The following is a 26,101-nucleotide window of genomic DNA, read 5'->3' as shown; positions in this document are numbered from 1 at the left end:
GTAATGCCTGCATGGCATGAGCAAAGACATGTTGTGCGAGTGCCTAGCTGACACTTTTGTTCTTTACATAAAAGGTCAATGTTTACCATGCCTCCAGCAGACATAAAGGTTGTTCTTGGCAAAAGATTCATCAACATTGACAAGGTGCTGCTGGGATTTGGACCCAGGATCTCCTGTTTACAAGACAGGTGCTTTAACCAGCTAAGCCACAGCACCCCCTGTTAAGACTTGGGACTCATAGTTCAGGGATTATCCAACTACTAAACTTAGCAGCCTGACAGCAGAAAATGTTCATAACCAAGCTGATTGTACACTCTTCATTAGTTGAGTCAGTCAAGACTCCCCTGCTGCTTCACTCAGTTGATCGTAATGGCGGTAATTCAGATGATGAGAATCTACTGAAATTTCAGACAGATTTCAATGATCTGCTACTTCAGTAAAGTAAGGAATAGGCCCACGAGCTTTGTGTGGACTATATTTTTTAGAAATCAATGACGTGGTGTACTCAGATACTTCGCGCCAGAGGCTCTTGTATTGTAATCAGTCAGCGTGTGCTATGCACAAGGCAGTGTCTGGTAGTGCCATGCTGAGATTCTGACATCAAGCCTCACCTGGAGGAAGTTACATGCTTCTGAGACTTTCTTCCCTCTAAGATTGACTTCAGTGGAAAAAAGGCAGGAACCACTCTAGTAGGTCTCTTACAGTAGAGTTCAAGGCACTGCTGGGATTTGAACCCAGGATCTCCTGTTTACTAGACAGGCACTTCAACTAAGCCACAGCGCCAGGACACAAGAAAGGCTCGGGCCACCACTGCCCTCATCTGGCAGTTGTTACACATTTTACAATTGCAAGAGCGTGGCTACGATCCTTGCCAGCTGTTGGAGTTGGTCAATATTTGCTCTACGTAACCGCCTCAAATGCTTCCTTCTCCATTACTTTCTCTCTCCAGGCCACTGCTGTTCACCTCTGTCATGTTCACTGCCCAACGAGGAGGTAGCTGTGTGGCTTCTAGGAAATCTTCATTATTGAATTGTTTTCTCGAGCAGCACTATTGTAATGCCTGCATGGCATGAGCAAAGACATGTTGTGCGAGTGCCTAGCTGACACTTTTGTTCTTTACATAAAAGGTCAACGTTTACCATGCCTCCAGCAGACATGAAGGTTCTTCTTGGCAAAAGATTCATCAACATTGACAAGGTGCTGCTGGGATTTGGACCCAGGATCTCCTGTTTACAAGACAGGTGCTTTAACCAGCTAAGCCACAGCACCACCTGTTAAGACTTGGGACTCATAGTTCAGGGATTATCCAACTACTAAACTTAGCAGCCTGACAGCAGAAAATGTTCATAACCAAGCTGATAGTGCACTCTTCATTAGTTGAGTCAGTCAAGACTCCCCTGCTGCTTCACTCAGTTGATCGTAATGGCGGTAATTCAGATGATGAGAATCTACTGAAATTTCAGACAGATTTCAGTGATCTGCTACTTCAGGAAAGTAAGGAATGGGCCCACGAGCTTTGTGTGGACTATATTTTTTAGAAATCAATGACGTGGTGTACTCAGATACTTCGCGCCAGAGGCTCTTGTATTGTAATCAGTCAGCGTGTGCTATGCACAAGGCAGTGTCTGGTAGTGCCATGCTGAGATTCTGACATCAAACCTCACCTGGAGGAAGTTACATGCTTCTGAGACTTTCTTCCCTCTAAGATTGACTTCAGTGGAAAAAAGGCAGGAACCACACTCTAGTAGGTCTCTTACAGTAGAGTTCAAGGCACTGCTGGGATTTGAACCCAGGATCTCCTGTTTACTAGACAGGCACTTTAACCAACTAAGCCACAGCGCCAGGACACAAGAAAGACTTGGGCCACCACTGCCCTCATCTGGCAGTTGTTACACATTTTACAATTGCAAGAGCGTGGCTACGATCCTTGCCAGCTGTTGGAGTTGGTCAATATTTGCTCTACGTAACCGCCTCAAATGCTTCCTTCTCCATTACTTTCTCTCTCCAGGCCACTGCTGTTCACCTCTGTCATGTTCACTGCCCAACGAGGAGGTAGCTGTGTGGCTTCTAGGAAATCTTCATTATTGAATTGTTTTCTCGAGCAGCACTATTGTAATGCCTGCATGGCATGAGCAAAGACATGTTGTGCGAGTGCCTAGCTGACACTTTTGTTCTTTACATAAAAGGTCAACGTTTACCATGCCTCCAGCAGACATAAAGGTTGTTCTTGGCAAAAGATTCATCAACATTGACAAGGTGCTGCTGGGATTTGGACCCAGGATCTCCTGTTTACAAGACAGGTGCTTTAACCAGCTAAGCCACAGCACCCCCTGTTAAGACTTGGGACTCATAGTTCAGGGATTATCCAACTACTAAACTTAGCAGCCTGACAGCAGAAAATGTTCATAACCAAGCTGATAGTGCACTCTTCATTAGTTGAGTCAGTCAAGACTCCTCTGCTGCTTCACTCAGTTGATCGTAATGGCGGTAATTCAGATGATGAGAATCTACTGAAATTTCAGAGATCTGCTACTTCAGGAAAGTAAGGAATGGGCCCACGAGCTTTGTGTGGACTATATTTTTTAGAAATCAATGACGTGGTGTACTCAGATACTTCGCGCCAGAGGCTCTTGTATTGTAATCAGTCAGCGTGTGCTATGCACAAGGAAGTGTCTGGTAGTGCCATGCTGAGATTCTGACATCAAACCTCACCTGGAGGAAGTTACATGCTTCTGAGACTTTCTTCCCTCTAAGATTGACTTCAGTGGAAAAAAGGCAGGAACCACACTCTAGTAGGTCTCTTACAGTAGAGTTCAAGGCACTGCTGGGATTTGAACCCAGGATCTCCTGTTTACTAGACAGGCACTTTAACCAACTAAGCCACAGCGCCAGGACACAAGAAAGACTCGGGCCACCACTGCCCTCATCTGGCAGTTGTTACACATTTTACAATTGCAAGAGCGTGGCTACGATCCTTGCCAGCTGTTGGAGTTGGTCAATATTTGCTCTACGTAACCGCCTCAAATGCTTCCTTCTCCATTACTTTCTCTCTCCAGGCCACTGCTGTTCACCTCTGTCATGTTCACTACCCAACGAGGAGGTAGCTGTGTGGCTTCTAGGAAATCTTCATTATTGAATTGTTTTCTCGAGCAGCACTATTGTAATGCCTGCATGGCATGAGCAAAGACATGTTGTGCGAGTGCCTAGCTGACACTTTTGTTCTACACATAAAAGGTCAACGTTTACCATGCCTCCAGCAGACATAAAGGTTGTTCTTGGCAAAAGATTCATCAACATTGACAAGGTGCTGCTGGGATTTGGACCCAGGATCTCCTGTTTACAAGACAGGTGCTTTAACCAGCTAAGCCACAGCACCCCCTGTTAAGACTTGGGACTCATAGTTCAGGGATTATCCAACTACTAAACTTAGCAGCCTGACAGCAGAAAATGTTCATAACCAAGCTGATAGTGCACTCTTCATTAGTTGAGTCAGTCAAGACTCCCCTGCTGCTTCACTCAGTTGATCGTAATGGCGGTAATTCAGATGATGAGAATCTACTGAAATTTCAGACAGATTTCAGTGATCTGCTACTTCAGGAAAGTAAGGAATGGGCCCACGAGCTTTGTGTGGACTATATTTTTTAGAAATCAATGACGTGGTGTACTCAGATACTTCGCGCCAGAGGCTCTTGTATTGTAATCAGTCAGCGTGTGCTATGCACAAGGCAGTGTCTGGTAGTGCCATGCTGAGATTCTGACATCAAACCTCACCTGGAGGAAGTTACATGCTTCTGAGACTTTCTTCCCTCTAAGATTGACTTCAGTGGAAAAAAGGCAGGAACCACACTCTAGTAGGTCTCTTACAGTAGAGTTCAAGGCACTGCTGGGATTTGAACCCAGGATCTCCTGTTTACTAGACAGGCACTTTAACCAACTAAGCCACAGCGCCAGGACACAAGAAAGACTCGGGCCACCACTGCCCTCATCTGGCAGTTGTTACACATTTTACAATTGCAAGAGCGTGGCTACGATCCTTGCCAGCTGTTGGAGTTGGTCAATATTTGCTCTACGTAACCGCCTCAAATGCTTCCTTCTCCATTACTTTCTCTCTCCAGGCCACTGCTGTTCACCTCTGTCATGTTCACTGCCCAACGAGGAGGTAGCTGTGTGGCTTCTAGGAAATCTTCATTATTGAATTGTTTTCTCGAGCAGCACTATTGTAATGCCTGCATGGCATGAGCAAAGACATGTTGTGCGAGTGCCTAGCTGACACTTTTGTTCTACACATAAAAGGTCAACGTTTACCATGCCTCCAGCAGACATAAAGATTGTTCTTGGCAAAAGATTCATCAACATTGACAAGGTGCTGCTGGGATTTGGACCCAGGATCTCCTGTTTACAAGACAGGTGCTTTAACCAGCTAAGCCACAGCACCCCCTGTTAAGACTTGGGACTCATAGTTCAGGGATTATCCAACTACTAAACTTAGCAGCCTGACAGCAGAAAATGTTCATAACCAAGCTGATAGTAGAGATATTATGTGGTACCTTGGGCGGAGCTTAATTCTCCGCTTCTGACGTCATAAGAGGAAGTGGCTTATCCTTGATTCTGATTGGTCGAGGGTTTATGCACATATATGGTATCAATACATGCTTATGCCACATGCTGCCGATAGGGGGCGATATGGTTTTGGGAGACTGCCGTTATGTCCATATATGGTATCAATACATGCTTATGCCACGTGTTGCCGATAGGGTGGTTTGGGAGATTAAACTTTAATAGAATAAAAATACATTACATGTATTTTATTAATGTGATTTTTTGATTACGTTTTTAAGGTATAATAAAACATAGAGCAGGATAATGGCAAGATAGCGCATACACGTTCAGCGGGGGCGTCCGTCCGGCCTCGTGTTGTTAGTAAGCGCCGCGGCGTATTTTAAAAGAAAGCACCCAAATGTTTTAAAAGAAGAAAGTACCAAAAGAAGGAAAACTTTAGGGTTATTTTAAAAATAAAAGCAGTGTGAATTTAAACAAACAGGTCCGAAAGAAGCAGCAGAAGAACAAATTTAAACAAGCGCAAACGATAGCAGCACAACCAAACCAATAAACATACAGCCCGTAGTTTTAAAAGAAGCGATCACTCATTACATTTAACCAACACGAAAGACTTTAGTTATATTTACCAGGTTTGAGAAAGCATGTAAGCGGCAAACTTTAAAAAGAAATAGGACGAAACGACCCCGGAGACCCGCCACATGCGACTACTTTGTTTGAACAACGCGGGTCGGAAGGACGATCGCTAGTCCGGCGTTTGGCGCATGCGCACCCACGCCGACGCCCCTTTAAAAATGGCTACGCCGGCGGAGTGCCTGTTTTAGCAAATAAAACCCCTATAACCGTAATGTTTTTAAGTAATGAAGCACATTTCTGTCAATGTGAATAATGAAGTAAAGCGCTGTGAGCATTTTCGATAGCAATAATCAGGAAATAACGCGGTTAATTCTTGTTTAAACGAATGCATTCTCTCACTCTCGTGTGGCGCACGCGCGTAGATCCACACAGCATTTCCTTTATTGAGCCAGCTCGTTGCGTGAAGCTGCTGTCAAATGGCTACCAGGGGAAATTGTTGTCGTGAGGCGAACCGTTTGCCTGGATTGTGAGAAGCATGCCGCCATTCTGGCAGAATGCACACCAATTCTATATTTTATATGCTTATTTGTAAATAGTGAAAAATAATCTATTTCTAATTTAAATAAAAGTCTATCTCTAACCCCCCCCCCCGTATTGCTTAGCTACAATTAGCTAAATTTATCTACGTATGGTTAATCAAAAGGTATAACCAGAACTTGAAAAGATGTATGACAACACATGCTGATCTTTTATTTCAACTAAGCCTCTTTAACCTCATCGTTTTTAAGCAATGAAACTCTTTTCGGCTAATGTGTTATTTAAAATAAAACATCTTAAGCATCTCGACAACAAGAATCAGGGAATAACGCTGGCGATCCTTGTTAAAATAACTCCATGTCGCGCTTGTGCGTGCAGCCACGATATCCACACACCACTGTCTTTTATTGAAAACAGCTGAGGCAAGTCGTTTTCGGAACTTTAAAGTGTGTATACAATAAGTAAACGTGTGTAAAAGAAGTATAAAACGTGTTATAAAGCACATAGCCAACATTAATTAATAAAGAATTTAAGCATAATAGCCCAGACGTACCACGGCCTATAGCCGGCAGAAAGAGAGCTATCCTACGGCCTACAAGATAAAAGTATATGGCACCAAATTGGAATCAGTAGTCGTTAAAAGAATAAAATACATTATATGAATTTATCAATGCGACATTTTAAATACGTTTTAAGGGGTCATCGGACGCGTCGAGCTTTTCTAGCTAGAAAGGAAAGAGAGTCGGGCAGTTTTGAATGGTAAAAGCAGTAGTTGTGTGTTGTTAACGGTTTATTTTTTTAACAAAATGTCCTATTTTATAACCGTAAAAACACAGCAATCCTGTTTTTAGGGGGGATTTATGCGTATTGCATGTCTAGACATGTCGATCAGCTAATGTCCGCGGCAGTGGGAAACGGGTCGTAAGCGCGAGAGCTTATGGAGCCGTGAGTGATACGCCTATGAGAAGGAAGCGTCAATTGACAAATTGACAAATTGTTGCAGAGTGCGTGTAACATCTCGTTTAACCGCTGGTCCTGAGTGTGACAAGCAGACAGACAGCATTCACGCCCCGGCAGAATGCACATTACGTCTATTTGTTAATCTGTTTTATTCGTAAATAGTATAAAATAATATATGTCTAATGGAAATAAAAGTCGATGTCTAACACCACAGCTCTGGGACTCTAGCATAGCCCCGGGCGCCCCGCTGCGGGCCTGTGGGGCTGGATGAAGGATCTAACTTCAATTGCTTAATCAGCAGGGTAAAGTGCCGTAACTTAAACGGGGGTATGACAAATTAGTATAAAGTTTTAAGCCAATAAGATTTCATTAATAAAATAATTTAGTTGTATTTTGTTAGTTTTATTTTCAATAAAACACACCCAGCGCATTATTAATTTAATAGATGCAGGAACTAGTGAGCGGTATTTAGCTACGTACTTCAAAAACATTTTAAAAACTTTGTTAGACTAATACCTTAGTTATTTTAATAATTTAAGGGATAAAAACATTTGTCGTGTTTGTCAATGTGTTATTTTAAGTAAATGCGTTATTTTCCAACGCCAAAAGCCCTGTCATGTTTTAAGTGAGAAATGATATGGACTAGCAACTGTCTCTGGGGGGAGCAACCCCGGTTAGGTACTATTAAGCAGCATTTAGTGACATGCATCAAAACACATTTTTAAAAACTTTGAAAGAATAAAGCCTTAGTTATTTTAATAAATATGTTTTTCAGTAAATGTTTATTCACGCGCATGCACACAAACACACACACACACCCCGGAGGTCGGGGGGGCTTTAGAGTTTAACTTTAGGTTGCTGATCGCAATGTGTGACCAAACCCCAAAGCACCCTAACTTAGTCGTTTACTAACTTATCGCGAAAAACAGACAGAAATAGACTTGTAAATTCTAAAGAAAAGACATTAACTGTTTTTTGTTAATGTTTAAAGGTATACAAACTACAGTTGTATCGGACACGCACACAAAAACACTAAAAGAGTTTTGCTCAGTCAAAAAAAAAAACACCAAACATATATTGTTCACGCTTTTTATTAAAATGTATAAGGATTGTTTTGTTATAGGGAAATTTTAAATTAATATGAGTGGGATATAAGTCATTTAGGCAACAAGATTTGAGGAAGAACTTAAATAGTGGCTGGAAATGACCAACCAGGCAGGCAGAAGTGTGCTTTCCTTATCTCACAAGTCATGGAAGGGTGGGAGGGGGGCCACATAAGTGGGGGGTAGGAACTGTGGAATCAGGCAAGAGTGTAAGAATTTAGGATATAGTCTTGTTATTTTAAAGAAGGTGTACATGATTATTTAATTACTTTTAATAGGAACCAGTAAGATGCATTTAGCACCATGTTGCAAATACACATTAAAAACTTTAAAGAATAAGGTCATAGTTATTTTAATAAAGACATCCTACAAGGTGCCCACGGCCCTAACGTACATAATCTACAAGCTTGATCCGAGATGCTTGCTGGAGTACAATGCTAAGTTGACATCGGTAACGGAGCTGCAGCCTGTTTGATAGTTAATGAAACATAGTTCAAATTCAACAGTGTCAGCAGTCATCCACGATGCAGGGAGACTACAGATTGACTATAACGACCCCGTTTATCAGATGGCATTATTAATTTTTTTTTGACAGAATAAAGCCTTGGTTATTTTAATAAATATGTTTTTCAGTAAATGTATACTCATGCTCATGTGCACACACACACACACACACACACACACACACACACACACACCGGTGGTCAGGAGCTTTAGAGTTTAACTTTAGGTCTGTGAAAGTTTAGGACTGCAATGTGTATACAGACCCCAAAGCACCCTAACTTAGTCGTTTACTAACTTATCGCGAAAAAACAGACAGAAATAGACTTGTAAATTTTAAAGAAAAGACATTAACTGTTTTTGTTAATGTTTAAAGGTATACAAACTACAGTTGTATTGGACACGCACACAAAAACACTAAAAGAGTTTTGCTCAGTCAAAAAACACCAAACATATATTGTTCACATTTTTTTTATTAAAATCTATAAGGATTGTTTTGTTATAGCGAAATTTTAAATTAATATGAGTGTGATATAAGTCATTTAGGCAACAAGATTTGAGGAAGAACCTAAATAGCGGCTAGAAATGACCGACCAGGCAGGCAGAAGTGTGCTTTCCTTATCTCACAAGTCATGGAAGGCTGGGATGGGGGGCACATAAGTGTGGGGGGGGGGGGGGGGTAGGAACTGTGGAATCAGGCAAGGGTGTAAGAATTTAGGATATAGTCTTGTTATTTTAAAGAAGGTGTACATGATTATTTTAATTGCATTTAATAGGAACCAGTAAGCTGCATTTAGCACCATGCTGCAAATACACATTAAAAACTTTAAAGAATAAGGTCTTAGTTTTTAAATAAAGACATCCTACAAGGTGCCCACGGCCCCAGCTTATATAATCTACAAGCTTGATCTGAGATGCTTGCTGGAGTACAATGCTAAGTTGACAACGGTAACGGTGCTGCAGCCTGTTTGATAGTTAATGAAACACAGTTCAAATTCAACAGTGTCAGTAGTCATCCACTATGCAGGGAGTCTACAGATTGACTATAACGACCCGTTTATCTGCTGTCATTATTTATTTATTTTTTTTGACAGAATAAAGCCTTAGTTATTTTAATAAATATGTTTTTTCAGTAAATGTGTATTCATGCTCATGTGCACAAACAGACACACACACACATCGGTGGTCAGGGGCTTTAGGGTTTAACTTTAGGTCTGTGAAAGTATAGGACCGCGATGTGTATACAGGCCCCAAAACACATTAACTTAGTCGTTCATGAGTCTTATTGTGAAAAACCACGCAAAATGGACATGTAAATTTTAAAGAAAAGACATTAACTGCTTTTGTTAATGTTTAAATGTATAAAAACTTTAGATGTAGTTGTTAAACAGTCAAACAAAAATGTGTTATTTTAAAGTAGTATAAAATATAACCTTAACTTTGGACGCAAGATGAACAACCTACAAACACAGACAGACAGACACACACACACACACACAGCAAAGCCCCAAGAATGCGCACAAGCACACAACCATAGGTGGGCTTTTAGAGTTTGCTCAATCAAAAAAACATCAGACCCATATAGTTTACGTTTTTTATTAAAATGTGTAAGGATCGCTCTGTTAGAGCGCAATTTTAAATTAGTATGATTGTGATATAAGTCATTTAGGCAACAAGATTTGAGGAAGAACCTAAGTAGCGGCTACAAATGATCGACCAGGCAGACAGAAGTCTGCTTTTCTTATCTCGCAAGTCATGGAAGTGTAGGTGGGTGTAGGAACTGTGGAATCAGGCATAGTTATTTTAATAAAGACATCCTACAAGGTACACCACGGCCCAAGCTTATAGCGTCTACTATCATGATTTGAGAGGCTAGATGGAGTACCATGTTAAGTTGACAATGGTAACTGAGATGCAGCCTGCATGCAGGGAGACTAGAGAGTGACTATAGTACCCCATTTAACCGTTGGTCCTTATTTTTTAAGAATTTTGACAGAATAAAGCCTTAGTTATTTTAATAAATACGTTTTTTTCCAGTACATGGTTGTTCATACTCATGTGCACAAACACACACACACACCGGTGGCCAGGGGCTTTAGAGTTTAACTTTAGGTCAGTGAAAGTATAGGATCGTTATGTGTATTCAGACCCCAAAACATATTAACTTAGTCGTTCATGAGTCTTATTGTGAAAAACCGACAAAATAGACTTGTAAATTTTAAAGAAAAGACATTAACAGCTTTTGTTAATGTTGAAATGTATAAAAACTTTAGCTGCTTTTCTTAAATGGCCAGAAAAATTGGCTCAACACTATTAGTTTATATGAGGAGGGGGTGTTTGCAACAGTCACAATCCTAGCAGGCAAGCATAACATGCCAAAGAAACATCTCTTTCATTTATTTCAAAGCAGACACTTTGTGCAAAAGTTGTTTCCTCATTGCCCAAACGGCCACCAGAATTGGATGGTCCTTAAAGACCTTTCATAAGACTTGGAGGCCCTGTCCTGAGGTTTATCAAAGACCAGGTTCTTACACTATAGGAGACTGATGCTGTTTAAGTACTCGATGGGATGACCCCGGCAATGAAATTTGTAACATTTCAAGATGTATATTTTAAAAGAATGAAGTGCCTGGACAGTAAGGGGTGCATGGTATCGGATGGTGGAATGTCGAACAGGTTTGTTAGAGGGTTACAGGAGATAGAACTATGTTTTGGCTCTGCTCTCTCGATTATCTGAGTTCTGGACAGACATATTCAAAGCCATTAAGCAGGACATCAACATAGTTGAATACAAAAACAACTTTTGCACAAAGTGTCTGCTTTGAAATAAATGAAAGAGATGTTTCTTTGGCATGTTATGCTTGCCTGCTAGGATTGTGACTGTTGCAAACACCCCCTCCTCATATAAACTAATAGTGTTGAGCCAATTTTTCTGGCCATTTAAGAAAAGCAGCTAAAGTTTTTATACATTTCAACATTAACAAAAGCTGTTAATGTCTTTTCTTTAAAATTTACAAGTCTATTTTGTCGGTTTTTCACAATAAGACTCATGAACGACTAAGTTAATATGTTTTGGGGTCTGAATACACATAACGATCCTATACTTTCACTGACCTAAAGTTAAACTCTAAAGCCCCTGGCCACCGGTGTGTGTGTGTGTTTGTGCACATGAGTATGAACAACCATGTACTGGAAAAAAACGTATTTATTAAAATAACTAAGGCTTTATTCTGTCAAAATTCTTAAAAAATAAGGACCAACGGTTAAATGGGGTACTATAGTCACTCTCTAGTCTCCCTGCATGCAGGCTGCATCTCAGTTACCATTGTCAACTTAACATGGTACTCCATCTAGCCTCTCAAATCATGATAGTAGACGCTATAAGCTTGGGCCGTGGTGTACCTTGTAGGATGTCTTTATTAAAATAACTATGCCTGATTCCACAGTTCCTACACCCACCTACACTTCCATGACTTGCGAGATAAGAAAAGCAGACTTCTGTCTGCCTGGTCGATCATTTGTAGCCGCTACTTAGGTTCTTCCTCAAATCTTGTTGCCTAAATGACTTATATCACAATCATACTAATTTAAAATTGCGCTCTAACAGAGCGATCCTTACACATTTTAATAAAAAACATAAACTATATGGGTCTGATGTTTTTTTGATTGAGCAAACTCTAAAAGCCCACCTATGGTTGTGTGCTTGTGCGCATTCTTGGGGCTTTGCTGTGTGTGTGTGTGTGTGTCTGTCTGTCTGTGTTTGTAGGTTGTTCATCTTGCGTCCAAAGTTAAGGTTATATTTTATACTACTTTAAAATAACACATTTTTGTTTGACTGTTTAACAACTACATCTAAAGTTTTTATACATTTAAACATTAACAAAAGCAGTTAATGTCTTTTCTTTAAAATTTACATGTCCATTTTGCGTGGTTTTTCACAATAAGACTCATGAACGACTAAGTTAATGTGTTTTGGGGCCTGTATACACATCGCGGTCCTATACTTTCACAGACCTAAAGTTAAACCCTAAAGCCCCTGACCACCGATGTGTGTGTGTGTCTGTTTGTGCACATGAGCATGAATACACATTTACTGAAAAAACATATTTATTAAAATAACTAAGGCTTTATTCTGTCAAAAAAAATAAATAAATAATGACAGCAGATAAACGGGTCGTTATAGTCAATCTGTAGACTCCCTGCATAGTGGATGACTACTGACACTGTTGAATTTGAACTGTGTTTCATTAACTATCAAACAGGCTGCAGCACCGTTACCGTTGTCAACTTAGCATTGTACTCCAGCAAGCATCTCAGATCAAGCTTGTAGATTATATAAGCTGGGGCCGTGGGCACCTTGTAGGATGTCTTTATTTAAAAACTAAGACCTTATTCTTTAAAGTTTTTAATGTGTATTTGCAGCATGGTGCTAAATGCAGCTTACTGGTTCCTATTAAATGCAATTAAAATAATCATGTACACCTTCTTTAAAATAACAAGACTATATCCTAAATTCTTACACCCTTGCCTGATTCCACAGTTCCTACCCCCCCCCCCCCCCCCCCCACACTTATGTGCCCCCCATCCCAGCCTTCCATGACTTGTGAGATAAGGAAAGCACACTTCTGCCTGCCTGGTCGGTCATTTCTAGCCGCTATTTAGGTTCTTCCTCAAATCTTGTTGCCTAAATGACTTATATCACACTCATATTAATTTAAAATTTCGCTATAACAAAACAATCCTTATAGATTTTAATAAAAAAAATGTGAACAATATATGTTTGGTGTTTTTTGACTGAGCAAAACTCTTTTAGTGTTTTTGTGTGCGTGTCCAATACAACTGTAGTTTGTATACCTTTAAACATTAACAAAAACAGTTAATGTCTTTTCTTTAAAATTTACAAGTCTATTTCTGTCTGTTTTTTCGCGATAAGTTAGTAAACGACTAAGTTAGGGTGCTTTGGGGTCTGTATACACATTGCAGTCCTAAACTTTCACAGACCTAAAGTTAAACTCTAAAGCTCCTGACCACCGGTGTGTGTGTGTGTGTGTGTGTGTGTGTGTGTGTGTGTGCACATGAGCATGAGTATACATTTACTGAAAAACATATTTATTAAAATAACCAAGGCTTTATTCTGTCAAAAAAAAATTAATAATGCCATCTGATAAACGGGGTCGTTATAGTCAATCTGTAGTCTCCCTGCATCGTGGATGACTGCTGACACTGTTGAATTTGAACTATGTTTCATTAACTATCAAACAGGCTGCAGCTCCGTTACCGATGTCAACTTAGCATTGTACTCCAGCAAGCATCTCGGATCAAGCTTGTAGATTATGTACGTTAGGGCCGTGGGCACCTTGTAGGATGTCTTTATTAAAATAACTATGACCTTATTCTTTAAAGTTTTTAATGTGTATTTGCAACATGGTGCTAAATGCATCTTACTGGTTCCTATTAAAAGTAATTAAATAATCATGTACACCTTCTTTAAAATAACAAGACTATATCCTAAATTCTTACACTCTTGCCTGATTCCACAGTTCCTACCCCCCACTTATGTGGCCCCCCTCCCACCCTTCCATGACTTGTGAGATAAGGAAAGCACACTTCTGCCTGCCTGGTTGGTCATTTCCAGCCACTATTTAAGTTCTTCCTCAAATCTTGTTGCCTAAATGACTTATATCCCACTCATATTAATTTAAAATTTCCCTATAACAAAACAATCCTTATACATTTTAATAAAAAGCGTGAACAATATATGTTTGGTGTTTTTTTTTTTGACTGAGCAAAACTCTTTTAGTGTTTTTGTGTGCGTGTCCGATACAACTGTAGTTTGTATACCTTTAAACATTAACAAAAAACAGTTAATGTCTTTTCTTTAGAATTTACAAGTCTATTTCTGTCTGTTTTTCGCGATAAGTTAGTAAACGACTAAGTTAGGGTGCTTTGGGGTTTGGTCACACATTGCGATCAGCAACCTAAAGTTAAACTCTAAAGCCCCCCCGACCTCCGGGGTGTGTGTGTGTGTTTGTGTGCATGCGCGTGAATAAACATTTACTGAAAAACATATTTATTAAAATAACTAAGGCTTTATTCTTTCAAAGTTTTTAAAAATGTGTTTTGATGCATGTCACTAAATGCTGCTTAATAGTACCTAACCGGGGTTGCTCCCCCCAGAGACAGTTGCTAGTCCATATCATTTCTCACTTAAAACATGACAGGGCTTTTGGCGTTGGAAAATAACGCATTTACTTAAAATAACACATTGACAAACACGACAAATGTTTTTATCCCTTAAATTATTAAAATAACTAAGGTATTAGTCTAACAAAGTTTTTAAAATGTTTTTGAAGTACGTAGCTAAATACCGCTCACTAGTTCCTGCATCTATTAAATTAATAATGCGCTGGGTGTGTTTTATTGAAAATAAAACTAACAAAATACAACTAAATTATTTTATTAATGAAATCTTATTGGCTTAAAACTTTATACTAATTTGTCATACCCCCGTTTAAGTTACGGCACTTTACCCTGCTGATTAAGCAATTGAAGTTAGATCCTTCATCCAGCCCCACAGGCCCGCAGCGGGGCGCCCGGGGCTATGCTAGAGTCCCAGAGCTGTGGTGTTAGACATCGACTTTTATTTCCATTAGACATATATTATTTTATACTATTTACGAATAAAACAGATTAACAAATAGACGTAATGTGCATTCTGCCGGGGCGTGAATGCTGTCTGTCTGCTTGTCACACTCAGGACCAGCGGTTAAACGAGATGTTACACGCACTCTGCAACAATTTGTCAATTTGTCAATTGACGCTTCCTTCTCATAGGCGTATCACTCACGGCTCCATAAGCTCTCGCGCTTACGACCCGTTTCCCACTGCCGCGGACATTAGCTGATCGACATGTCTAGACATGCAATACGCATAAATCCCCCCTAAAAACAGGATTGCTGTGTTTTTACGGTTATAAAATAGGACATTTTGTTAAAAAAATAAACCGTTAACAACACACAACTACTGCTTTTACCATTCAAAACTGCCCGACTCTCTTTCCTTTCTAGCTAGAAAAGCTCGACGCGTCCGATGACCCCTTAAAACGTATTTAAAATGTCGCATTGATAAATTCATATAATGTATTTTATTCTTTTAACGACTACTGATTCCAATTTGGTGCCATATACTTTTATCTTGTAGGCCGTAGGATAGCTCTCTTTCTGCCGGCTATAGGCCGTGGTACGTCTGGGCTATTATGCTTAAATTCTTTATTAATTAATGTTGGCTATGTGCTTTATAACACGTTTTATACTTCTTTTACACACGTTTACTTATTGTATACACACTTTAAAGTTCCGAAAACGACTTGCCTCAGCTGTTTTCAATAAAAGACAGTGGTGTGTGGATATCGTGGCTGCACGCACAAGCGCGACATGGAGTTATTTTAACAAGGATCGCCAGCGTTATTCCCTGATTCTTGTTGTCGAGATGCTTAAGATGTTTTATTTTAAATAACACATTAGCCGAAAAGAGTTTCATTGCTTAAAAACGATGAGGTTAAAGAGGCTTAGTTGAAATAAAAGATCAGCATGTGTTGTCATACATCTTTTCAAGTTCTGGTTATACCTTTTGATTAACCATACGTAGATAAATTTAGCTAATTGTAGCTAAGCAATACGGGGGGGGGGGTTAGAGATAGACTTTTATTTAAATTAGAAATAGATTATTTTTCACTATTTACAAATAAGCATATAAAATATAGAATTGGTGTGCATTCTGCCAGAATGGCGGCATGCTTCTCACAATCCAGGCAAACGGTTCGCCTCACGACAACAATTTCCCCTGGTAGCCATTTGACAGCAGCTTCACGCAACGAGCTGGCTCAATAAAGGAAATGCTGTGTGGATCTACGCGCGTGCGCCACACGAGAGTGAGAGAATGCATTCGTTTAAACAAGAATTAACCGCGTTATTTCCTGATTATTGCTATCGAAAATGCTCACAGCGCTTTACTTCATTATTCACATTGACAGAAATGTGCTTCATTACTTAAAAACATTACGGTTATAGGGGTTTTATTTGCTAAAACAGGCACTCCGCCGGCGTAGCCATTTTTAAAGGGGCGTCGGCGTGGGTGCGCATGCGCCAAACGCCGGACTAGCGATCGTCCTTCCGACCCGCGTTGTTCAAACAAAGTAGTCGCATGTGGCGGGTCTCCGGGGTCGTTTCGTCCTATTTCTTTTTAAAGTTTGCCGCTTACATGCTTTCTCAAACCTGGTAAATATAACTAAAGTCTTTCGTGTTGGTTAAATGTAATGAGTGATCGCTTCTTTTAAAACTACGGGCTGTATGTTTATTGGTTTGGTTGTGCTGCTATCGTTTGCGCTTGTTTAAATTTGTTCTTCTGCTGCTTCTTTCGGACCTGTTTGTTTAAATTCACACTGCTTTTATTTTTAAAATAACCCTAAAGTTTTCCTTCTTTTGGTACTTTCTTCTTTTAAAACATTTGGGTGCTTTCTTTTAAAATACGCCGCGGCGCTTACTAACAACACGAGGCCGGACGGACGCCCCCGCTGAACGTGTATGCGCTATCTTGCCATTATCCTGCTCTATGTTTTATTATACCTTAAAAACGTAATCAAAAAATCACATTAATAAAATACATGTAATGTATTTTTATTCTATTAAAGTTTAATCTCCCAAACCACCCTATCGGCAACACGTGGCATAAGCATGTATTGATACCATATATGGACATAACGGCAGTCTCCCAAAACCATATCGCCCCCTATCGGCAGCATGTGGCATAAGCATGTATTGATACCATATATGTGCATAAACCCTCGACCAATCAGAATCAAGGATAAGCCACTTCCTCTTATGATGTCAGAAGCGGAGAATTAAGCTCCGCCCAAGGTACCACATAATATCTCTGATAGTGCACTCTTCATTAGTTGAGTCAGTCAAGACTCCCCTGCTGCTTCACTCAGTTGATCGTAATGGCGGTAATTCAGATGATGAGAATCTACTGAAATTTCAGACAGATTTCAGTGATCTGCTACTTCAGTAAAGTAAGGAATGGGCCCACGAGCTTTGTGTGGACTATATTTTTTAGAAATCAATGACGTGGTGTACTCACATACTTCGCGCCAGAGGCTCTTGTATTGTAATCAGTCAGCGTGTGCTATGCACAAGGCAGTGTCTGGTAGTGCCATGCTGAGATTCTGACATCAAGCCTCACCTGGAGGAAGTTACATGCTTCTGAGACTTTCTTCCCTCTAAGATTGACTTCAGTGGAAAAAAGGCAGGAACCACACTCTAGGAGGTCTCTTACAGTAGAGTTCAAGGCACTGCTGGGATTTGAACCCAGGATCTCCTGTTTACTAGACAGGCACTTTAACCAACTAAGCCACAGCGCCAGGAGACAAGAAAGACTCGGGCCACCACTGCCCTCATCTGGCAGTTGTTACACATTTTACAATTGCAAGAGCGTGGCTACGATCCTTGCCAGCTGTTGGAGTTGGTCAATATTTGCTCTACGTAACCGCCTCAAATGCTTCCTTCTCCATTACTTTCTCTCTCCAGGCCACTGCTGTTCACCTCTGTCATGTTCACTGCCCAACGAGGAGGTAGCTGTATTGCTTCTAGGAAATCTTCATTATTGAATTGTTTTCTCGAGCAGCACTATTGTAATGCCCGCATGGCATGAGCAAAGACATGTTGTGCGAGTGCCTAGCTGACACTTTTGTTCTTTACATAAAAGGTCAACGTTTACCATGTCTCCAGCAGACATAAAGGTTGTTCTTGGCAAAAGATTCATCAACATTGACAAGGTGCTGCGGGGATTTGGACCCAGGATCTCCTGTTTACAAGACAGGTGCTTTAACCAGCTAAGCCACAGCACCCCCTGTTAAGACTTGGGACTCATAGTTCAGGGATTATCCAACTACTAAACTTAGCAGCCTGACAGCAGAAAATGTTCATAACCAAGCTGATAGTGCACTCTTCATTATTTGAGTCAGTCAAGACTCCCCTGCTGCTTCACTCAGTTGATCGTAATGGCGGTAATTCAGATGATGAGAACCTACTGAAATTTCAGACAGATTTCAGTGATCTGCCACTTCAGTAAAGTAAGGAATGGGCCCACGAGCTTTGTGTGGACTATATTTTTTAGAAATCAATGACGTGGTGTACTCACATACTTCGCGCCAGAGGCTCTTGTATTGTAATCAGTCAGCGTGTGCTATGCACAAGGCAGTGTCTGGTAGTGCCATGCTGAGATTCTGACATCAAGCCTCACCTGGAGGAAGTTACATGCTTCTGAGACTTTCTTCCCTCTAAGATTGACTTCAGTGGAAAAAAGGCAGAAACCACACTCTAGGAGGTCTCTTACAGTAGAATTCAAGGCACTGCTGGGATTTGAACCCAGGATCTCCTGTTTACTAGACAGGCACTTTAACCAACTAAGCCACAGCGCCAGGAGACAAGAAAGACTCGGGTCACCACTGCCCTCATCTGGCAGTTGTTACACATTTTACAATTGCAAGAGCGTGGCTACGATCCTTGCCAGCTGTTGGAGTTGGTCAATATTTGCTCTACGTAACCGCCTCAAATGCTTCCTTCTCCATTACTTTCTCTCTCCAGGCCACTGCTGTTCACCTCTGTCATGTTCACTGCCCAACGAGGAGGTAGCTGTGTGGCTTCTAGGAAATCTTCATTATTGAATTGTTTTCTCGAGCAGCACTATTGTAATGCCTGCATGGCATGAGCAAAGACATGTTGCGCGAGTGCCTAGCTGACACTTTTGTTCTTTACATAAAAGGTCAACGTTTACCATGCCTCCAGCAGACATAAAGGTTGTTCTTGGCAAAAGATTCATCAACATTGACAAGGTGCTGCTGGGATTTGGACCCAGGATCTCCTGTTTACAAGACAGGTGCTTTAACCAGCTAAGCCACAGCACCCCCTGTTAAGACTTGGGACTCATAGTTCAGGGATTATCCAACTACTAAACTTAGCAGCCTGACAACAGAAGATGTTCATAACCAAGCTGATTGTACACTCTTCATTAGTTGAGTCAGTCAAGACTCCCCTGCTGCTTCACTCAGTTGATCGTAATGGCGGTAATTCAGATGATGAGAATCTACTGAAATTTCAGACAGATTTCAGTGATCTGCTACTTCAGTAAAGTAAGGAATGGGCCCACGAGCTTTGTGTGGACTATATTTTTTAGAAATCAATGACGTGGTGTACTCACATACTTCGCGCCAGAGGCTCTTGTATTGTAATCAGTCAGCGTGTGCTATGCACAAGGCAGTGTCTGGTAGTGCCATGCTGAGATTCTGACATCAAGCCTCACCTGGAGGAAGTTACATGCTTCTGAGACTTTCTTCCCTCTAAGATTGACTTCAGTGGAAAAAAGGCAGGAACCACACTCTAGGAGGTCTCTTACAGTAGAGTTCAAGGCACTGCTGGGATTTGAACCCAGGATCTCCTGTTTACTAGACAGGCACTTTAACCAACTAAGCCACAGCGCCAGGACACAAGAAAGACTCGGGCCACCACTGCCCTCATCTGGCAGTTGTTACACATTTTACAATTGCAAGAGCGTGGCTACGATCCTTGCCAGCTGTTGGAGTTGGTCAATATTTGCTCTACGTAACCGCCTCAAATGCTTCCTTCTCCATTACTTTCTCTCTCCAGGCCACTGCTGTTCACCTCTGTCATGTTCACTGCCCAACGAGGAGGTAGCTGTATGGCTTCTAGGAAATCTTCATTATTGAATTGTTTTCTCGAGCAGCACTATTGTAATGCCCGCATGGCATGAGCAAAGACATGTTGTGCGAGTGCCTAGCTGACACTTTTGTTCTTTACATAAAAGGTCAACGTTTACCATGCCTCCAGCAGACATAAAGGTTGTTCTTGGCAAAAGATTCATCAACATTGACAAGGTGCTGCGGGGATTTGAACCCAGGATCTCCTGTTTACAAGACAGGTGCTTTAACCAGCTAAGCCACAGCACCCCCTGTTAAGACTTGGGACTCATAGTTCAGGGATTATCCAACTACTAAACTTAGCAGCCTGACAGCAGAAAATGTTCATAACCAAGCTGATAGTGCACTCTTCATTATTTGAGTCAGTCAAGACTCCCCTGCTGCTTCACTCAGTTGATCGTAATGGCGGTAATTCAGATGATGAGAACCTACTGAAATTTCAGACAGATTTCAGTGATCTGCCACTTCAGTAAAGTAAGGAATGGGCCCACGAGCTTTGTGTGGACTATATTTTTTAGAAATCAATGACGTGGTGTACTCACATACTTCGCGCCAGAGGCTCTTGTATTGTAATCAGTCAGCGTGTGCTATGCACAAGGCAGTGTCTGGTAGTGCCATGCTGAGATTCTGACATCAAGCCTCACCTGGAGGAAGTTACATGCTTCTGAGACTTTCTTCCCTCTAAGATTGACTTCAGTGGAAAAAAGGCAGAAACCACACTCTAAGAGGTCTCTTACAGTAGAGTTCAAGGCACTGCTGGGATTTGAACCCAGGATCTCCTGTTTACTAGACAGGCACTTTAACCAACTAAGCCACAGCGCCAGGAGACAAGAAAGACTCGGGTCACCACTGCCCTCATCTGGCAGTTGTTACACATTTTACTATTGCAAGAGCGTGGCTACGATCCTTGCCATGCTGTTGGAGTTGGTCAATATTTGCTCTACGTAACCGCCTCAAATGCTTCCTTCTCCATTACTTTCTCTCTCCAGGCCACTGCTGTTCACCTCTGTCATGTTCACTGCCCAACGAGGAGGTAGCTGTATTGCTTCTAGGAAATCTTCATTATTGAATTGTTTTCTCGAGCAGCACTATTGTAATGCCCGCATGGCATGAGCAAAGACATGTTGTGCGAGTGCCTAGCTGACACTTTTGTTCTTTACATAAAAGGTCAACGTTTACCATGTCTCCAGCAGACATAAAGGTTGTTCTTGGCAAAAGATTCATCAACATTGACAAGGTGCTGCGGGGATTTGGACCCAGGATCTCCTGTTTACAAGACAGGTGCTTTAACCAGCTAAGCCACAGCACCCCCTGTTAAGACTTGGGACTCATAGTTCAGGGATTATCCAACTACTAAACTTAGCAGCCTGACAGCAGAAAATGTTCATAACCAAGCTGATAGTGCACTCTTCATTATTTGAGTCAGTCAAGACTCCCCTGCTGCTTCACTCAGTTGATCGTAATGGCGGTAATTCAGATGATGAGAACCTACTGAAATTTCAGACAGATTTCAGTGATCTGCCACTTCAGTAAAGTAAGGAATGGGCCCACGAGCTTTGTGTGGACTATATTTTTTAGAAATCAATGACGTGGTGTACTCACATACTTCGCGCCAGAGGCTCTTGTATTGTAATCAGTCAGCGTGTGCTATGCACAAGGCAGTGTCTGGTAGTGCCATGCTGAGATTCTGACATCAAGCCTAACCTGGAGGAAGTTACATGCTTCTGAGACTTTCTTCCCTCTAAGATTGACTTCAGTGGAAAAAAGGCAGAAACCACACTCTAGGAGGTCTCTTACAGTAGAGTTCAAGGCACTGCTGGGATTTGAACCCAGGATCTCCTGTTTACTAGACAGGCACTTTAACCAACTAAGCCACAGCGCCAGGAGACAAGAAAGACTCGGGTCACCACTGCCCTCATCTGGCAGTTGTTACACATTTTACAATTGCAAGAGCGTGGCTACGATCCTTGCCAGCTGTTGGAGTTGGTCAATATTTGCTCTACGTAACCGCCTCAAATGCTTCCTTCTCCATTACTTTCTCTCTCCAGGCCACTGCTGTTCACCTCTGTCATGTTCACTGCCCAACGAGGAGGTAGCTGTGTGGCTTCTAGGAAATCTTCATTATTGAATTGTTTTCTCGAGCAGCACTATTGTAATGCCTGCATGGCATGAGCAAAGACATGTTGCGCGAGTGCCTAGCTGACACTTTTGTTCTTTACATAAAAGGTCAACGTTTACCATGCCTCCAGCAGACATAAAGGTTGTTCTTGGCAAAAGATTCATCAACATTGACAAGGTGCTGCTGGGATTTGGACCCAGGATCTCCTGTTTACAAGACAGGTGCTTTAACCAGCTAAGCCACAACACCCCCTGTTAAGACTTGGGACTCATAGTTCAGGGATTATCCAACTACTAAACTTAGCAGCCTGACAACAGAAGATGTTCATAACCAAGCTGATTGTACACTCTTCATTAGTTGAGTCAGTCAAGACTCCCCTGCTGCTTCACTCAGTTGATCGTAATGGCGGTAATTCAGATGATGAGAATCTACTGAAATTTCAGACAGATTTCAGTGATCTGCTACTTCAGTAAAGTAAGGAATGGGCCCACGAGCTTTGTGTGGACTATATTTTTTAGAAATCAATGACGTGGTGTACTCACATACTTCGCGCCAGAGGCTCTTGTATTGTAATCAGTCAGCGTGTGCTATGCACAAGGCAGTGTCGGGTAGTGCCATGCTGAGATTCTGACATCAAGCCTCACCTGGAGGAAGTTACATGCTTCTGAGACTTTCTTCCCTCTAAGATTGACTTCAGTGGAAAAAAGGCAGGAACCACACTCTAGGAGGTCTCTTACAGTAGAGTTCAAGGCACTGCTGGGATTTGAACCCAGGATCTCCTGTTTACTAGACAGGCACTTTAACCAACTAAGCCACAGCGCCAGGACACAAGAAAGACTCGGGCCACCACTGCCCTCATCTGGCAGTTGTTACACATTTTACAATTGCAAGAGCGTGGCTACGATCCTTGCCAGCTGTTGGAGTTGGTCAATATTTGCTCTACGTAACCGCCTCAAATGCTTCCTTCTCCATTACTTTCTCTCTCCAGGCCACTGCTGTTCACCTCTGTCATGTTCACTGCCCAACAAGGAGGTACCTGTGTGGCTTCTAAGAGATCTTCATTATTGAATTGTTTTCTCGAGCAGCACTATTGTAATGCCTGCATGGCATGAGCAAAGACATGTTGCGCGAGTGCCTAGCTGACACTTTTGTTCTTTACATAAAAGGTCAACGTTTACCATGCCTCCAGCAGACATAAAGGTTGTTCTTGGCAAAAGATTCATCAACATTGACAAGGTGCTGCGGGGATTTGAACCCAGGATCTCCTGTTTACAAGACAGGTGCTTTAACCAGCTAAGCCACAGCACCCCCTGTTAAGACTTGGGACTCATAGTTCAGGGATTATCCAACTACTAAACTTAGCAGCCTGACAGCAGAAAATGTTCATAACCAAGCTGATAGTGCACTCTTCATTATTTGAGTCAGTCAAGACTCCCCTGCTGCTTCACTCAGTTGATCGTAATGGCGGTAATTCAGATGATGAGAACCTACTGAAATTTCAGACAGATTTCAGTGATCTGCCACTTCAGTAAAGTAAGGAATGGGCCCACGAGCTTTGTGTGGACTATATTTTTTAGAAATCAATGACGTGGTGTACTCACATACTTCGCGCCAGAGGCTCTTGTATTGTAATCAGTCAGCGTGTGCTATGCACAAGGCAGTGTCTGGTAGTGCCATGCTGAGATTCTGACATCAAGCCTCACCTGGAGGAAGTTACATGCTTCTGAGACTTTCTTCCCTCTAAGATTGACTTCAGTGGAAAAAAGGCAGAAACCACACTCTAAGAGGTCTCTTACAGTAGAGTTCAAGGCACTGCTGGGATTTGAACCCAGGATCTCCTGTTTACTAGACAGGCACTTTAACCAACTAAGCCACAGCGCCAGGAGACAAGAAAGACTCGGGTCACCACTGCCCTCATCTGGCAGTTGTTACACATTTTACTATTGCAAGAGCGTGGCTACGATCCTTGCCATGCTGTTGGAGTTGGTCAATATTTGCTCTACGTAACCGCCTCAAATGCTTCCTTCTCCATTACTTTCTCTCTCCAGGCCACTGCTGTTCACCTCTGTCATGTTCACTGCCCAACGAGGAGGTAGCTGTATTGCTTCTAGGAAATCTTCATTATTGAATTGTTTTCTCGAGCAGCACTATTGTAATGCCCGCATGGCATGAGCAAAGACATGTTGTGCGAGTGCCTAGCTGACACTTTTGTTCTTTACATAAAAGGTCAACGTTTACCATGTCTCCAGCAGACATAAAGGTTGTTCTTGGCAAAAGATTCATCAACATTGACAAGGTGCTGCGGGGATTTGGACCCAGGATCTCCTGTTTACAAGACAGGTGCTTTAACCAGCTAAGCCACAGCACCCCCTGTTAAGACTTGGGACTCATAGTTCAGGGATTATCCAACTACTAAACTTAGCAGCCTGACAGCAGAAAATGTTCATAACCAAGCTGATAGTGCACTCTTCATTATTTGAGTCAGTCAAGACTCCCCTGCTGCTTCACTCAGTTGATCGTAATGGCGGTAATTCAGATGATGAGAACCTACTGAAATTTCAGACAGATTTCAGTGATCTGCCACTTCAGTAAAGTAAGGAATGGGCCCACGAGCTTTGTGTGGACTATATTTTTTAGAAATCAATGACGTGGTGTACTCACATACTTCGCGCCAGAGGCTCTTGTATTGTAATCAGTCAGCGTGTGCTATGCACAAGGCAGTGTCTGGTAGTGCCATGCTGAGATTCTGACATCAAGCCTAACCTGGAGGAAGTTACATGCTTCTGAGACTTTCTTCCCTCTAAGATTGACTTCAGTGGAAAAAAGGCAGAAACCACACTCTAGGAGGTCTCTTACAGTAGAGTTCAAGGCACTGCTGGGATTTGAACCCAGGATCTCCTGTTTACTAGACAGGCACTTTAACCAACTAAGCCACAGCGCCAGGAGACAAGAAAGACTCGGGTCACCACTGCCCTCATCTGGCAGTTGTTACACATTTTACAATTGCAAGAGCGTGGCTACGATCCTTGCCAGCTGTTGGAGTTGGTCAATATTTGCTCTACGTAACCGCCTCAAATGCTTCCTTCTCCATTACTTTCTCTCTCCAGGCCACTGCTGTTCACCTCTGTCATGTTCACTGCCCAACGAGGAGGTAGCTGTGTGGCTTCTAGGAAATCTTCATTATTGAATTGTTTTCTCGAGCAGCACTATTGTAATGCCTGCATGGCATGAGCAAAGACATGTTGCGCGAGTGCCTAGCTGACACTTTTGTTCTTTACATAAAAGGTCAACGTTTACCATGCCTCCAGCAGACATAAAGGTTGTTCTTGGCAAAAGATTCATCAACATTGACAAGGTGCTGCTGGGATTTGGACCCAGGATCTCCTGTTTACAAGACAGGTGCTTTAACCAGCTAAGCCACAACACCCCCTGTTAAGACTTGGGACTCATAGTTCAGGGATTATCCAACTACTAAACTTAGCAGCCTGACAACAGAAGATGTTCATAACCAAGCTGATTGTACACTCTTCATTAGTTGAGTCAGTCAAGACTCCCCTGCTGCTTCACTCAGTTGATCGTAATGGCGGTAATTCAGATGATGAGAATCTACTGAAATTTCAGACAGATTTCAGTGATCTGCTACTTCAGTAAAGTAAGGAATGGGCCCACGAGCTTTGTGTGGACTATATTTTTTAGAAATCAATGACGTGGTGTACTCACATACTTCGCGCCAGAGGCTCTTGTATTGTAATCAGTCAGCGTGTGCTATGCACAAGGCAGTGTCGGGTAGTGCCATGCTGAGATTCTGACATCAAGCCTCACCTGGAGGAAGTTACATGCTTCTGAGACTTTCTTCCCTCTAAGATTGACTTCAGTGGAAAAAAGGCAGGAACCACACTCTAGGAGGTCTCTTACAGTAGAGTTCAAGGCACTGCTGGGATTTGAACCCAGGATCTCCTGTTTACTAGACAGGCA

General features: G+C 41.9%; 1 protein-coding gene and 26 non-coding genes across 28 annotated transcripts in view; all 27 read right to left on the bottom strand.

The window, feature by feature from the left end:
* Positions 1–26,101, bottom strand: part of igsf3 (immunoglobulin superfamily, member 3) — a 220,961-nt gene that overhangs the window by 62,416 nt on the left and 132,444 nt on the right. The gene's annotated exons all lie outside the window — the stretch shown is intronic.
* trnat-ugu (transfer RNA threonine (anticodon UGU)) lies at positions 143–216 on the bottom strand. Its single transcript has one exon. It is a non-coding gene; the product is annotated as a tRNA-Thr (tRNA).
* Positions 714–783, bottom strand: trnat-agu (transfer RNA threonine (anticodon AGU)). Its single transcript has one exon. It is a non-coding gene; the product is annotated as a tRNA-Thr (tRNA).
* trnat-ugu (transfer RNA threonine (anticodon UGU)) lies at positions 1,196–1,269 on the bottom strand. Its single transcript has one exon. It is a non-coding gene; the product is annotated as a tRNA-Thr (tRNA).
* On the bottom strand, positions 1,769–1,842 carry trnat-agu (transfer RNA threonine (anticodon AGU)). The gene has a single exon. It is a non-coding gene; the product is annotated as a tRNA-Thr (tRNA).
* Positions 2,255–2,328, bottom strand: trnat-ugu (transfer RNA threonine (anticodon UGU)). Its single transcript has one exon. It is a non-coding gene; the product is annotated as a tRNA-Thr (tRNA).
* On the bottom strand, positions 2,817–2,890 carry trnat-agu (transfer RNA threonine (anticodon AGU)). Its single transcript has one exon. It is a non-coding gene; the product is annotated as a tRNA-Thr (tRNA).
* On the bottom strand, positions 3,303–3,376 carry trnat-ugu (transfer RNA threonine (anticodon UGU)). The gene has a single exon. It is a non-coding gene; the product is annotated as a tRNA-Thr (tRNA).
* On the bottom strand, positions 3,876–3,949 carry trnat-agu (transfer RNA threonine (anticodon AGU)). The gene has a single exon. It is a non-coding gene; the product is annotated as a tRNA-Thr (tRNA).
* On the bottom strand, positions 4,362–4,435 carry trnat-ugu (transfer RNA threonine (anticodon UGU)). Its single transcript has one exon. It is a non-coding gene; the product is annotated as a tRNA-Thr (tRNA).
* On the bottom strand, positions 17,579–17,652 carry trnat-agu (transfer RNA threonine (anticodon AGU)). Its single transcript has one exon. It is a non-coding gene; the product is annotated as a tRNA-Thr (tRNA).
* On the bottom strand, positions 18,065–18,138 carry trnat-ugu (transfer RNA threonine (anticodon UGU)). Its single transcript has one exon. It is a non-coding gene; the product is annotated as a tRNA-Thr (tRNA).
* trnat-agu (transfer RNA threonine (anticodon AGU)) lies at positions 18,638–18,711 on the bottom strand. The gene has a single exon. It is a non-coding gene; the product is annotated as a tRNA-Thr (tRNA).
* On the bottom strand, positions 19,124–19,197 carry trnat-ugu (transfer RNA threonine (anticodon UGU)). The gene has a single exon. It is a non-coding gene; the product is annotated as a tRNA-Thr (tRNA).
* Positions 19,697–19,770, bottom strand: trnat-agu (transfer RNA threonine (anticodon AGU)). The gene has a single exon. It is a non-coding gene; the product is annotated as a tRNA-Thr (tRNA).
* trnat-ugu (transfer RNA threonine (anticodon UGU)) lies at positions 20,183–20,256 on the bottom strand. Its single transcript has one exon. It is a non-coding gene; the product is annotated as a tRNA-Thr (tRNA).
* On the bottom strand, positions 20,756–20,829 carry trnat-agu (transfer RNA threonine (anticodon AGU)). Its single transcript has one exon. It is a non-coding gene; the product is annotated as a tRNA-Thr (tRNA).
* trnat-ugu (transfer RNA threonine (anticodon UGU)) lies at positions 21,243–21,316 on the bottom strand. Its single transcript has one exon. It is a non-coding gene; the product is annotated as a tRNA-Thr (tRNA).
* Positions 21,816–21,889, bottom strand: trnat-agu (transfer RNA threonine (anticodon AGU)). Its single transcript has one exon. It is a non-coding gene; the product is annotated as a tRNA-Thr (tRNA).
* trnat-ugu (transfer RNA threonine (anticodon UGU)) lies at positions 22,302–22,375 on the bottom strand. Its single transcript has one exon. It is a non-coding gene; the product is annotated as a tRNA-Thr (tRNA).
* trnat-agu (transfer RNA threonine (anticodon AGU)) lies at positions 22,875–22,948 on the bottom strand. The gene has a single exon. It is a non-coding gene; the product is annotated as a tRNA-Thr (tRNA).
* trnat-ugu (transfer RNA threonine (anticodon UGU)) lies at positions 23,361–23,434 on the bottom strand. The gene has a single exon. It is a non-coding gene; the product is annotated as a tRNA-Thr (tRNA).
* On the bottom strand, positions 23,934–24,007 carry trnat-agu (transfer RNA threonine (anticodon AGU)). Its single transcript has one exon. It is a non-coding gene; the product is annotated as a tRNA-Thr (tRNA).
* Positions 24,421–24,494, bottom strand: trnat-ugu (transfer RNA threonine (anticodon UGU)). The gene has a single exon. It is a non-coding gene; the product is annotated as a tRNA-Thr (tRNA).
* On the bottom strand, positions 24,994–25,067 carry trnat-agu (transfer RNA threonine (anticodon AGU)). Its single transcript has one exon. It is a non-coding gene; the product is annotated as a tRNA-Thr (tRNA).
* Positions 25,480–25,553, bottom strand: trnat-ugu (transfer RNA threonine (anticodon UGU)). Its single transcript has one exon. It is a non-coding gene; the product is annotated as a tRNA-Thr (tRNA).
* trnat-agu (transfer RNA threonine (anticodon AGU)) overlaps positions 26,053–26,101 on the bottom strand; it is a 74-nt gene continuing 25 nt past the window's right edge. The window contains exon 1 of the tRNA in view: positions 26,053–26,101. This exon is cut by the window's right edge and continues 25 nt beyond it. This is a non-coding gene — a tRNA (tRNA-Thr).

Source organism: Brienomyrus brachyistius, chromosome 16 (genome assembly GCF_023856365.1).
Source record: "Brienomyrus brachyistius isolate T26 chromosome 16, BBRACH_0.4, whole genome shotgun sequence".
In the NCBI taxonomy this organism is placed as follows: domain Eukaryota; kingdom Metazoa; phylum Chordata; class Actinopteri; order Osteoglossiformes; family Mormyridae; genus Brienomyrus; species Brienomyrus brachyistius.
The sequence above is the reverse complement of the archived record's forward strand: the minus strand, read 5'-3'. Positions and strand labels throughout refer to the sequence as shown.